Source organism: Amblyraja radiata, chromosome 33 (assembly GCF_010909765.2).
Source record: "Amblyraja radiata isolate CabotCenter1 chromosome 33, sAmbRad1.1.pri, whole genome shotgun sequence".
Lineage (NCBI taxonomy): Eukaryota > Metazoa > Chordata > Chondrichthyes > Rajiformes > Rajidae > Amblyraja > Amblyraja radiata.
In genome coordinates this window covers 23280584-23293545 of record NC_045988.1, presented here as the reverse complement: position 1 = coordinate 23293545, position 12962 = coordinate 23280584, and the positions used below count along the sequence as shown (strand labels likewise).

At 46.3% G+C, this 12962-nt stretch overlaps 1 long non-coding RNA gene across 1 annotated transcript; it reads left to right on the top strand.

The window, feature by feature from the left end:
• Positions 1-1536: 1536 nt before the first annotated feature.
• Positions 1537-9380, top strand: LOC116991233. The gene is made up of 3 exons (XR_004416717.1): positions 1537-1547; positions 4390-4395; positions 9246-9380. It is a non-coding gene; the product is annotated as an uncharacterized LOC116991233 (long non-coding RNA).
• The last annotated feature ends 3582 nt before the right edge of the window (positions 9381-12962 follow it).

The window sequence follows — 12962 nt, the reverse complement described above, 5'->3', positions numbered from 1 at the left end:
CGCTGCCTGGCCCGCTGAGTTACCTCGTGTCTGATCTTTTAAAATAAACCAGAATCTGTAATTCATAGAGTCTACATGTGTAGGGCGGAACTGCAGATGCTGGTTTGCACCGGAGATAGCACAAAAAGCTGGAGTATCTCAGCGGGACATGCAGCATCTCTGGAGAGAAGGAATGGATGACATTTCGGGTCGAGACCCTTCTTCAGAAGTTACTCCAGCAGTTATTGAGTTACTCCAGCATTTTGTGTCTATCTTCACTCTATCTACATCTCCATAGCTGAACAGTCTAAATATTGCGATAGATATTTACGGAAATATGTGGAGACATAAGGAGCCGCAGATGTTAGAATACGCAGCGCAGAAAGCGCCGCTGAGTTACTCCAGAACTTCGTGTTCTACACAATATTCTGTCTTCTGAAATGTAATACGGTCATATTTTGAATGGTGGTTTTAATAGTGGTTAATATTTGTTCAAGGTCAGAGTATCTCTACTCATTGCTCTTCTGATTTTACTTGCCATTAACAGCCGGCATGTCTAAACAAGTGGCATAGATAGAGTAAAGCAATATTTGCGCTGTGATCACTTCACTTGCGAGGTACAGTGGCACAACAGGTAGAGCCGCTGCCTCGCAGCGCCAGAGACCCGGGTTCGATCCCGACTTCTGTTGCGATCTGTGTGGAGTTTGCACGTTTACTGCGTGTGTTTCCTCCCACATCCCAAATATGTGCGGGGCTGTAGGCTAATTCACCGCAGTGACATTGTGTCCCAAGTGCGCAGGGAGTGAATGTGAAAGTGGGATAGCATAGAACTAGTGTGTCGGGTGGACCGGCAGGTATAAAGGCAGAAGCTGGTTTAAAACGAAGATAGACACAACATGTTGGAGTAATTCAGCGGGTCAGCCAACATTTCTGGATAAAAGGAATCGGTGCCGTTTCGGGCCGAGACCCTTCTCCAGAATGGTGTGTACGGGTGGTCGATGGTTGGCGTGGACTCGGTGGGCAGGAGGACCTGTTTCTGTGTGGAGTTTGCACGTTTAAATTCTGTAGCTTTAAATTCAATCAACCATGAGCACCAGTGAAGTTACCAGTCACCCATTCCTCCACTGCCATCCTCCACAGATTCACCACCCCCTGACTAAAGAAGTTCCTCCTTTCTTAAGGTACTCCCTTTTATTCTGAGGCTATAACTTCTGGTCCTAGACTCTCCCACTAGTGGAAAATCCTCTCCCCATTCCTTGTATCTAGGATTTTCATTATTCGGTAGGTTTCAATGAGGCTCCCTTCAACCTTCTAAACTCCAGCAAGTAGAGGCCTAGAATGCACTAGATTATTCAAGAAAGGTCCCGGCATGAAACTTCTGTCCATTTCAGTCTGAAGAAGGGTCTCGACCCGAAACGTCACCTATTCATTTTCTCCAGAGATGCTGTCTGACCCACTGAGTTACTGCAACATTTTGTGTCTACCTCCCCCAGATGATGCCTGACCCGCTGAGTTACCCCAGCACTTCATAGCTTGCTCATATCTCTAAAGTGCAACTATTGTTTTCAGTGTCTATGGTCGATTCATATAATAAAGAGATGGCTGCAATTATTATTAAACACAAAGCACAGAAATAGGGTCATTTAATGCAGGAGAACAAGTCAAAGTTAGACCTTGTTTTAATGGAAATCCAAAGTAACAACAGATATATACATCAGCAAAAGCCCTTCGAAAACACTAGTGCCAGGGCCAGCTACCACAGTTTCAGTTTAGTTTATTGTTACGTGTACCGAGGTACAGTGAATAGCTTGTGTTGCGTGCAGCGGGAAGACAATACATAATTACACTCAAGCCATTTACAGTGTATACGTGATACGTGATATGTATACATGTTACATAGATACGTGATAAGAGAGTAATGTTTAGTGCAAGGTAAAGCCAGCAAAGTCCAGATCAAGGATTGTCCGAGGGTCCCCAATGAGGTAGATAGCAGTTCAGGACTGCTCTCTGGTTGTGGTAGGATGGTTCAGTTGCCTCATAACAGCTGGGAAGAAACTGTCCCTGAATCTGGACGTGTGCGTTTTCACACTTCTATACCTTTTGCCCGATGGAAGAGGGGCGAAGAGGGAGTGGCCAGGGTGCGACTCATCCTTGATTATGCTGCTGGCCTTGCCGAGGCAGCGGGATGTAAATGGAGTCAATGGAAGGGAGGTTGGATTATGTGATTGTCATTCGCTGTAATTTCTTGTGGTCTGTACCAGCGCTGGCAGCAGCACCTGTGCAAGCAGAACCAGAGTTCACGTGTCATGACCAATGCCCCTGTCAGTCCGAACTACAAACCTTAACCCTGTTTCTCTCTCCACAAATGCAGCCTGGCTTGCTCAGTGTTTCCAATGTTTTCTGTTCATTTGTTCCCTGATACCCAGCGTGTACAGTGCATAGAACATAGAACAGTACAACACAGGAACAGGCCCTTCGGCCCACGATGTCTATGTCCCAAATTACATATTTTGCATTACTTATTTCGCTGTCAGGCTAATAAAATGGGCAATGGTCAAATGATCTAAAATATCTTTACTATTACTAAAACTCTCATCTTGACCACTTCCGGTTTGGTTTTTTTTTAATTGAGCAAAAACGGTACCCTTTATTGCTCGGATTATTTTCGCCACCTTACTCACCGTTCTCCTCTCCTGCAAGCCCACCAAGTTCTTTTCCCATCCGTGGATGATTACAAAAGATATGAATGTTTAAAAAACCGTGAGTTCAGCAGATTGGTCTTCTCACCTGTCAGTCACCATGAAGGCAACATCCCTTCTGGCACCCGCTGGAGAATAAAACCCCGGAGGCGGGGCTGAGCACAAGTGCTGATTGAGTCAGCGGGAGTGGAGTCGGGAAAGTCGCTGTGTGGTGTCGCAGCCGGTGGCCGTTGAGTGGATTCCCTCCCCACTTCCTCCCCTCCCACACCCCCCTTCCCCCTCCCCCCCACACCCCCTCCCCAACACCAGCCCACCCACCTCCAACACCATCCCACCCCCCCACCCCCACCCCGCAACACCACCCCAACCCCCATCCCCAACACCACCCCACACACCCAACACCACCCCTAACCCCCCAACACCACCCCACACCCCCAACCCCACCCCCAACACCACCCCAACCCCCCTCCCAAACACCACTTGAAGGGCTACTTGAAGTTAGAGATGTCAATGTTCATACCGCTGGGGTGTAAGATGCCCACGGGAAATATGAGGTACTGTTTCTCCAATTTGTGCTGGACCTCACTCTGACAATGGAGGAGGCACAGGACAGAAAGGCCAGTGTGGGAATGGGAGTGGGAAGTAAAGTGTTCAGCAACCGGGAAATCAGGGTATGTTGAGGTGGACTGAGCGGAGGCGTTCAGCGAAAAGATCGCCGTTTTGCACAGGAGTCCACGCCTGGAACAGCGGATACAGTAGATGAGGTTGGAGGAGGTGCAAGTGAACCTCTGGGTCACCTGAAAGGGCTGTCAGGGTCCTTGGATGGAATCGAGGGGGGAGGTTAAGGGACGGGTGTTGCTTGAGTTTAAATCACTCCGCGCTAGATGCTCATGAATGTCCTTTCAGGGAGACTAAATGGGGTGGAAGATTGCAACCTTCACGTGGTCCGCCCTGTTTCGACTAATGCAATCAACTCGACGTGCACAAACGGAAGATCAAATATAACCAGTTGTCCAACAACTTTAGGCTGTGCACGTCACACGAAAGAAGAAGACCAGGTCTATCTTCCAGAGGATCTGCCAGAAGCGGCTGACTCTACCAGCCCGAGGACAACCACACACCCTTCCAAGGCTGTCCTTCCAGAATATCCATGTGTGTGTTTGCCCACTCCTGCCCTCATGGGGTAAAATTATTTCAAGTAACCATTTTCAACCCGGTTAACGCCGTTACTCGAATCCTTGGTCGCGCATCAGTTACAACCCTTCTCCCCCGGAAACCAACCGTGTGTGTGTGTGTGTGTGTGTGTGGTGGCGTTTCTCTGGCCAATGTGGAAAATGAAATTCGCTTCCAATTAAGGGTGTTTCAGCCAAGGGGTTGCGCCTCCCGTGGCTCAAAGCCAAGGATCAATAACAGGAATGCTCGCAGGGTGCAGGTTGCAAGCAGCGAGCCGGGGCTCTCTGAGATGTTTCTGTAGCAATGAATCGCCCCATTTATTCCCACCCAGCGGTTCCCCTCCCTGCCGTCACCTTTCTACCGTGAAGGATCCGTTTCATTTCTCTAAGAGGCCGCCAGGTTTCAGACCTCCCGGGATACTTTTACTGAAAGGCCTATTTTGAGGCACAAACTCCTCATTCATTCGGAGAGGGCGGGACTGCCGTTCAGTTTCAGGACAAGACCGTGAAGGTTTTGTGTGTGTAGGAAGGAACTGCAGATTCTGGTTTAAACCGAAGATGGACACAAAAAGCTGGAGTGACTCCGCGGGACAGGCAGCATCTCTGGATAGAAGAAATGGGCGACGTTTCGGGTAGAAACCCTTTTTCAGACTCTCTGGAGAGAAGGAAATAGTTTAGATCGTAAATTGCAGTTGCCCTGTGGTAGAAGAAATGGAGTATTCAGACTCCTGAAGTCAGAAGAAGGGATCGACCCCAAAACATCACCCATCCCCTTTTCTCCAGAGATGCTGCCTGTCCCGCTGAGTTACTCCAACTTTTTTGTGTCTATCTTCGGCTTAAACCCGCATCTGCAATTCCTTCCTACACACAAAACCTTCACGGTCTAGTTCTGAAACCAGTCCCGCCCTCTCCGAATGAATGAGGAGTTTGTGACTCAAAATAGGTCTGCTGAGTTACTCCAGCACTCTGTGTCTATCTTCGGTATAAACCAGCAACTGCAGTTCCTTCTAATACAATTAAATGGAGTCTGGACATAAATAAGATGGAAGCACAGAGTCTTTTGCCCAGAGTAAGGAATCAAGATCCAGGGCACATAGGTTTAAGGTGAGAGGGGCAAGGTTTAATAGGAACCAAAGGGGTAGCTTTTTCACTCAAAGGGTGGTGGGTATATGAAACAAGCTGCCAGAGGAGGTATTTGAGGCAGGTACAATTACAACAAAAAAGAACTAGTTTCGATGGGACATCTTGATCAGTATGGATAAGTTCGGCCAAAGGGCCTGTTTCAGTGAAGCATAAGAGAAGATCTTGCTGTTAATTAGATGAGGAAAGATGTAATAAATCTCAAATTGAGATTAAATGTCAGCATGATTCAGTGTAAAGAAGGGTCCTGAGCAGAATGTCAAAGCCATCCTGCGGCAGCTGAGGAAGCACAATCTGCCACAGGCAATGATGGTCCAATTCTATACGGTCATCATAGAGTCTGTCCTCACCTTCTCCATCATGGTCTGGTTTAGCTCAGCCACCAAGCACGACATCTGGAGGCTGCAGCGAATCGTCCGATCAGCTGAAAAGGTTATTGACTGCAACCTTCCCTCCATTGACGAACTGTCCACTGCAAGGGCCAGGAAGCGAGTGGGTAAGATCATCTCTGACCCTTCTCACCCTGGCCACAAACTCTTTGAATCACTTCCCTCTGGAAGGCGACTCCGGACTGTCAAAGCTGCCACAGCCAGACATAAAAACAGCTTTTTTTCCACGAGTAGTAGCTCTACTCAATAGCCAAAAATATGTAGCCTCCTTTTGCACTGGTGTTTTATTTAATTCACATGTTTAATCAATATTTATTATTGATAATAATCAATATAACATGTTTAATGTTTTATGTATCATTTTTAACTGTGAGTGTATGTCATGTTGTCACTTGCGGGCGGAGCACCAAGGCAAATTCCTTGTATGTGAATATTTGGCCAATAAACTTATTAATTCATTCATTCAGATACGATGTATGGAAGAAAACAGGTCAATCAGACCAATCTATTTTGACTGGGACCACAAGAGACTGCAGATGCTGGAATCTTCATCGAGAAACAAAGCGCTAGAGGAACTGGCACTATTCTCATCTAATCTAATAGCGTGACCCTCTCCCATGCCTCTTCATCAGTATAAGATAGGTACCTTTTAAATACTGTGTAGGAATGAACTGCAGATGCTGGTTGAAACCGAAGACAGACACAAAAAGCTGGAGTAACTCAGCGGGGCATGCAGCATCTCTGGAGAGAAGAAATGGGTGACATTTCGGGTCAAGGCCCTTCTTCAGACTTTTAAATACTGTAACAGTACCTGTCGCAATGACATTTTCTGGCAGATAATTTCATACACCCGCGTGAAAAAGTGTAATGTGAAAAAGTTACCCCTCAGTTTCCTATTAAATATTTCCCCTCTCATCTTAAACCTATTTCCTGTGGTTCTTAATTGCCCTACTCCAAGTAAAAGACTGCATTCACCCTAATATAGATGTCAAGATGTACAACAGGGAATTGAGAAGGAACATTTTTACCCAAACAATGGTAAGAATATTGACATTGCTGGTGCAGGGAGAGGTTGATCATAGAAACATAAAAAATAGGTGCAGGAGGAGACCATTTGGCTCTTCAAGCCAGCACCACCATTCATTGTGATCATGGCTGATCGTCCCCAATCAATAACCCATGCCTGCCTTCTCCCCATATCCATTGATTCCACTGGCCCCTGGAGCTCTATCAACTCTCTCATAAATCCATCCAGTGATTTGGCCTTCACTGCCCTCTGCGGCACGGAATTCCACACATTCACAACTCTCTGGGTGAAAACGTTTTTTTCTCACCTCAGTCTTAAATGGCCTCCCATTTATTCTAAGACTGTGGCCCCTGGTTCTGGACTCGCCCAACATTGGGAACATTTTTCCTGCATCTAGCTTGTCCAGTCCTTTTATAATTTTATATGTTTCTATAAGATCCTCCCTCATCCTTCTAAACTACATGTGAATACAAGCCTAGTTTTTTCAATCTTTCCTCATATGACAGTCCCGCCATCCCAGGGATCAATCTTGTGAACCTACGCTGCACTGCCTCAATCACAAGGATGTCCTTCCTCAAATTAGGAGACCAAAACTGTACACATTTATCCAGATGTGGTCTTACCAGAGCCCTATACAAATGCAGAAGAACCTCTTTACTCCTATACTGAAATCCTCTTGTTATGAAGGCCAACATTCCATTAGCTTTCTATATGTCTAAGACAACAAGTGTTGTCTCCACACCAGGGCATCGGGAATGTCCTCGCTCTTCAGGGAACAGGGATTCCCCTCCTCCACCATAGATGAGGCTCGCACCAGGGTCTCTTCCATACCCCGCAACACTGCTCTCTCTCCCCATCCCCGCACTCGCAACAAGGGCAGAGTCCCCCTAGTCCTCACCTTTCACCCCACCAGCCGGCAAATACAACAAATAATCCTCCGCCATTTCCGCCACCTCCAACGTGACCCCACCACTCGCCACATCTTCCCATCTCCCCCCATGTCTGCCTTCCGCAAAGACCGCTCCCTCCGCAACTCCCTTGTCAATTCTTCCCTTCCCTCCCGTACCACCCCCTCCCCCGGCACTTTCCGTTGCAACCGCAAGAAATGCAACACCTGTCCCTTCACCTCCCCCCTCGACTCCATTCAAGGACCCAAGCAGTCGTTCCAGGTGCGACAAAGGTTCACCTGTATCTCCTCCAACCTCATCTACTGCATCCGTTGCTCTAGATGTCAGCTGATTTACATCGGTGAGACTAAGCGGAGGTTGGGCGATCGTTTCGCCGAACACCTCCGCTCAGTCCGCAATAACCTACCTGAACTCCCGGTGGCTCAGCACTTCAACTCCCCCTCCCATTCCCAATCGACCTCTCTGTCCTGGGTCTCCTCCATTGCCAGAGTGAGCAACACCGGAAATTGGAGGAACAGCACCTCATATTCCGCCTGGGTAGCTTGCGTCTGGATGGCATGAACTTTGAATTCTCCCAATTTTGCTAGCCCTTGCTGTCTCCTCCCCTTCCTTAACCCTCGAGCTGTCTCCTCCCATCCCCCCGCCCTCGGGCTCCTCCTCCTCCCTTTTTCCTTCCTTCTCCCCCCCACCCCCCATCAGTCTGAAGAAGGGTTTCGGCCCGAAACGTCACCCATTTCCTTCGCTCCATAGATGCTGCTGCACCCGCTGAGTTTCTCCAGCATTTTTGTGTACCTTGTCTTTGATATAGCTGGCAGGTTGCGGTGCCAGTTTGATTATGAAAAGTCAATGTATTCTTCTACCCTGTAGGATTCACTACTGCACACATTTGAATTTCACTGTACCTTAATTGGTACATGTGACAATGAACTGGCCTTGAAACATTGGGTCTAGAGTTATTTTTCCAGGCCCTGTCCATCCAGTGTTTGATATTTTGAGGTGAATGTAGAAGCTTCTCTCCTGCTGCTGTTTCTCCCTCTGCAATTGTTCCATTCGTTTTTGGTTGATGTGGCAAGGTCTTTGGAGATCTTCTAATGTCCCCAGTTTTCTATGGTTTGTGATGGGCTTTGTTAACTTCCTGTTCCAAGTACTGCTTTTGATAGAGGGTGTGATCAAGGATGTCAGGAGATTTCAATCGTTAAAGTGATCTATTAATTTTTTATTATAGCCAAGTCTATCTAATCTAGTCTTTGTGGAGATGGTATGAAGATAAGGTCCTTGTTTAGACCCTCTCGTGGTTTCAATAGGGATACATCTTTGAGAAAGGTTAACAATGTATTTTCCTACTTACTTTGTGGTCATGTTCCTTGTATCTCAGGGTGCTGGAATGTTGAGCAGAAGTGTCTACAGGTTCAGGTCTACAGTCTCTTGTGTTTCCCTTGTGACATTGCTGTCTCTAAATATATAACATTCCTTGTAATCCCCATGTGAGAGTGTTGCTAAAACAAAAACAGAATGTCTTCTCTCCCATTGTGTGGGGTTGCTGCAGCACTGAAGGACTGTAGAGTTGTTATCATATCATGGAGTCATATAGCACAGAAACAGGCCCTTAGGCTCAACTTGCCCATACCGACCAAGGTGCCCATCCAAGCTTGTCTCCGCATTTGACCCATATCCACCTAAACCTTTCCTATCCATGTACCCACCTAAGTGTATTTTAAATGCTGTTACCGTACCTTCCTAAACTACCTCCTCCCACAGCTCGTTGCACACACCCACCACTCTCTTGAGTGAAAAAGCCACCCCTTTGGTTCCCATTAATCTTGCCCCTCTCATCTTGAACCTGTCCTCTGTTTCTTGATTCCCCTACTCTGGGCAAAAGACTCTGTGCATCCACTTTATTTATCCCTGACTCGTGTGTTTCAGTTACACAGGGCACCATGTAATAGCAAAGATATTGTCGAGCTTGAAAGGGTTCAGAGAAGATTTACGAGGATGTTGCCAGGACTAGAGGGTGTGAGCTACAGGGAGAGCTTGAGTAGGCTGGGTCTCTATTCCTTGGAGTGCAGGAGGGTGAGGGGTGATCTTATAGAGGTGTATAAGATCATGAGAGGAATAGATCGGGTAGATGTACAGTCTCTTGCCCAGAGTAGTGGAATCGAGGTCCAGAAAATATAAGTTCAAGGTGAAGGGAAAAAGATTTAATAGGAATCTGAGGGGTAACTTTTTCACATATGGAACAAGCTGCCAGAGGAGGTAGTTGAAGCTCTGACTATCCCAACGTTTAAGAAACAGTTAGGCAGGTACATGGGTAGGACAGGTATGGAGGGATATGGACCAAGCGCAGCCAACACTGCAACATTTTGTTGTTGTGTACATCATCAATAGTATTGTGAGTCCAGAACCAGGGGCCACAATTTACGAATAAGGGATAAGCCATTTAGAAGGGAGATGAGGAAACACTTTTTCACACAGAGAGCTGTGAGTCTGTGGAATTCTCTGCCTCAGAGGGCGGTGGAGGCCAGTTCTCTGGATACTTTCAAGAGAGAGCTAGATAGACCTCTTAAAGATAGCGGAGTCAGGGGATATGGGGAGAAGGCAGGAACGGGGAACTGATTGTGGATGATCAGGCATGATCACATTGAATGGCGGTGCTGGCTCGAAGGGCCGAATGGCCTACTCCTGCACCTATTGTCTATTGTCTATTGTCTATTGAAAATCAGGAACCGTTCTTAAGTGGATGCTCACTCCAGACCCAATGCTCGGAAGCTTTGGTATAACATGCAATCTTGGCACTGGTTGCCGAATTGTACAATTTGAATTAGTCTTGAAGTGCGAAACCAGAAACATACAGGTTTAACATTCAATTGCTAATTAGCTGCTGATTAGAACCATGTATTTGGGCTGGATATAACAAGAGAAAATGTAAAGTTCTCTGGCTGTCTGACAAAAACACTTTGCAGAATGGCTCACAGACTGGGGGGGTTGTCCTGGTGGCTTTATGTGCAGGAAGGAACTGCAGATGCTGGTTTGAGCTGAAGATAGACACAAAATGCTATGGTAACTCAACCGGTCAGTTAACATCTCTGGAGAAAAGGAATAGGTGACATTTTGGTTCGGGATCCATCAGTCCACAGAAGGGGTGCAGCGAGAGAGGGTGCTGCAGAACTCTCATTGGAGAGAGAATCTGAAGAAGGGTCTCATCCCAAAATGTCACCTATTCCTTTTCTCTGGAGATGCTGCCTGGCCCGCTGAGTTAATCCAGCACTTTGTGTTTATCCTGGTGGCTTTTCCAATCATCCTCAGATTTCTTTTCCGGAGGGAAGTTCCTTCCTCAATGTCTATGATCAGTGACACAGCTATTAGAGTTGAACTTCTGGAGGAAATGGGAGGAGTCAAACGTGAAGTTATTGAGGGTGAGGACCAGCTCCGCTAGGCGGAGGAGAGTGTCAGTGGCTGGGTATAGGTTGCTCCTCTGGTCGAGGATGTTACCTATTTCCTTCGCTCCGTAGATGCTGCTGCACCCGCTGAGTTTCTCCAGCATTTTTGTGTACCAGCTATTAGAGTTTCTGCCTCACAGCACCAGAGATCCGGGTTTATACCTTGTCCTCAAGTGCTCTCTATGTGGAGTTTGCACATTCCTACTGTGACCGCGTGGGTTTCTTCGGGTGCTTTGGTTTCCTCCTACTCCTTCAAAACGTGCATCTTTGCAGGTTCATCGGCCTCTGTAAATTGTTCCAAGAGGCTGCTAAACAGTCACTCCATCTGATTCTGCTGCTTTGCCCTGACAAATTAATAATTGGCACTGAGCAATAACTCTGGCACTGGCACTGGCCACTTAAATCAGATGCCCTGGACATTTTATGAGTGTTTTTAATTGTATTTTAATGTTGCTGTTTTTACCTGCACTTTTTTAAACTATTCGTACTGTTTTATCAGGAACTGGATTTTTTTATTTTTTTTTATGCGTGAAATGTTTAAGTTTCATGTGCGATGCTCCGGTATTCCCTGGGAAACGTCTTCTCATTTTGCACTGTACAACTGTTGCTTTGCAAGATGACAATAAAGGAGGATGATGATGATGATGATGAAGTGTGCAGGGAGTGGATGCGAAAATGGGATAACATAGAACGAGTGTGAATGGGTGATTGAAGGTCAGCGTGGACTCGGTGGGCTGAAGGGCCTGTTTTCATACTGTATATTTAAACCAATTGATCAAACAATCTCGTTCTACTTGCCACTGCTGGGTTTTTTAAGGTAAAAATGACACGTCACATTAGGTGGTAAGTTTAGCAATGAAAAGTTATGAGAAAATGTCTCAGCAAGTGACATGATTCTGAGATTTTCCTCACAGTTGAATATCTCGATTTTTAATACCTGAAACTTATAATGCTCTCTACATTCCTAAGTTCAAGCTAGCATCTTGCTTTAACTTCAAACCTCTTCACATTCCATCAATCTCTCAAAATCCCTTTCCTCCCGAAAGTTCTCAGTGTTTCCCAAATTGTTTGCACATCTTTATCAGGGACGGTGGCGTTTGTCACAATTACACTCGATACCATTCACGACTAATCTGAGCCATTTTGATATTGCAGCAAAGCTGGTGGAATTGAAACAAGGAGTTTGTGGCAAAATGAATATATATCAAGATGGTAGAAAGGAGAAACAAGGAACTGGAGATGCTGGTTTACTAAGATAAGACACAAAGTGCCAGAGTAACTCAATGGGTCAGGCAACATCTCTGGACTCTCCCATCAGGCAAAAGGTTTAGAAGTGTGAAAACGCACACCTCCAGATTCAGGAACAGTTTCTTCCCAGGTGTTATCAGGCTACTGAACTGTCCTACCACAACCAGAGAGCAGTCCTCCTGAACAACTATCTACCTTTTCGGTGACTCTCGGACTACTCTTGATCGGACTTTGCTGGCCTTATCGTGCACTAAACGTTATTCCCTTAACATGTATCTATAGAGTGTAAGTGTCTCGATTGTAGTCATGTTTTGTCTCTCCGCTGGATAGCACACAACACAAGCTTATCACTGTACCTCGGTACATTGACAAGAAACTAAATTGAACTGAAATCGTTAACATCACAGAATTCCTTTAATAGCTTTATATTAATAGTCAATGTCAATAGTCAGATTTATTCGTCACATACAAAATGAAGTGCAGTGAAATGAACTTGTGTCATTAGTGGTATTTTGTCATTAGTTTGTGTCATTAGTGGTATTTCAGATTCACTGCAGTCCCATTGTTCATCTAATAAGTAGCTTTGAAGACTAAAGGGCCCGCCCCACTTGGGCGTCATTTGCGCGTCACACAGATGCCGTGTGAAGACTTTGTATGTCCCAAAATCCTGGGGTGCCGCGCGAAACCGTGCGTCACTGCCTACGTCGCCACGCACCATGACACATGCGTCGTGCGTTGTGACGCATAAGTGATGTCGCATAAATTACGCGCAAATGACGCACAAGTGGGACAGGCCCTTTACCCAACAGAGGGGTCTGGGAGTACAGGTGCATGGATCCCTGACTCAGGTAGGCAGTGTAGTGAAGATGGCATTTGGCAGACTTGGCTTAATTGGAAGGGCATTGAGTACAAAAGTTGGGACATCATTATGCAGCTCTACAAGTGGTTTAGTGAGACCACACT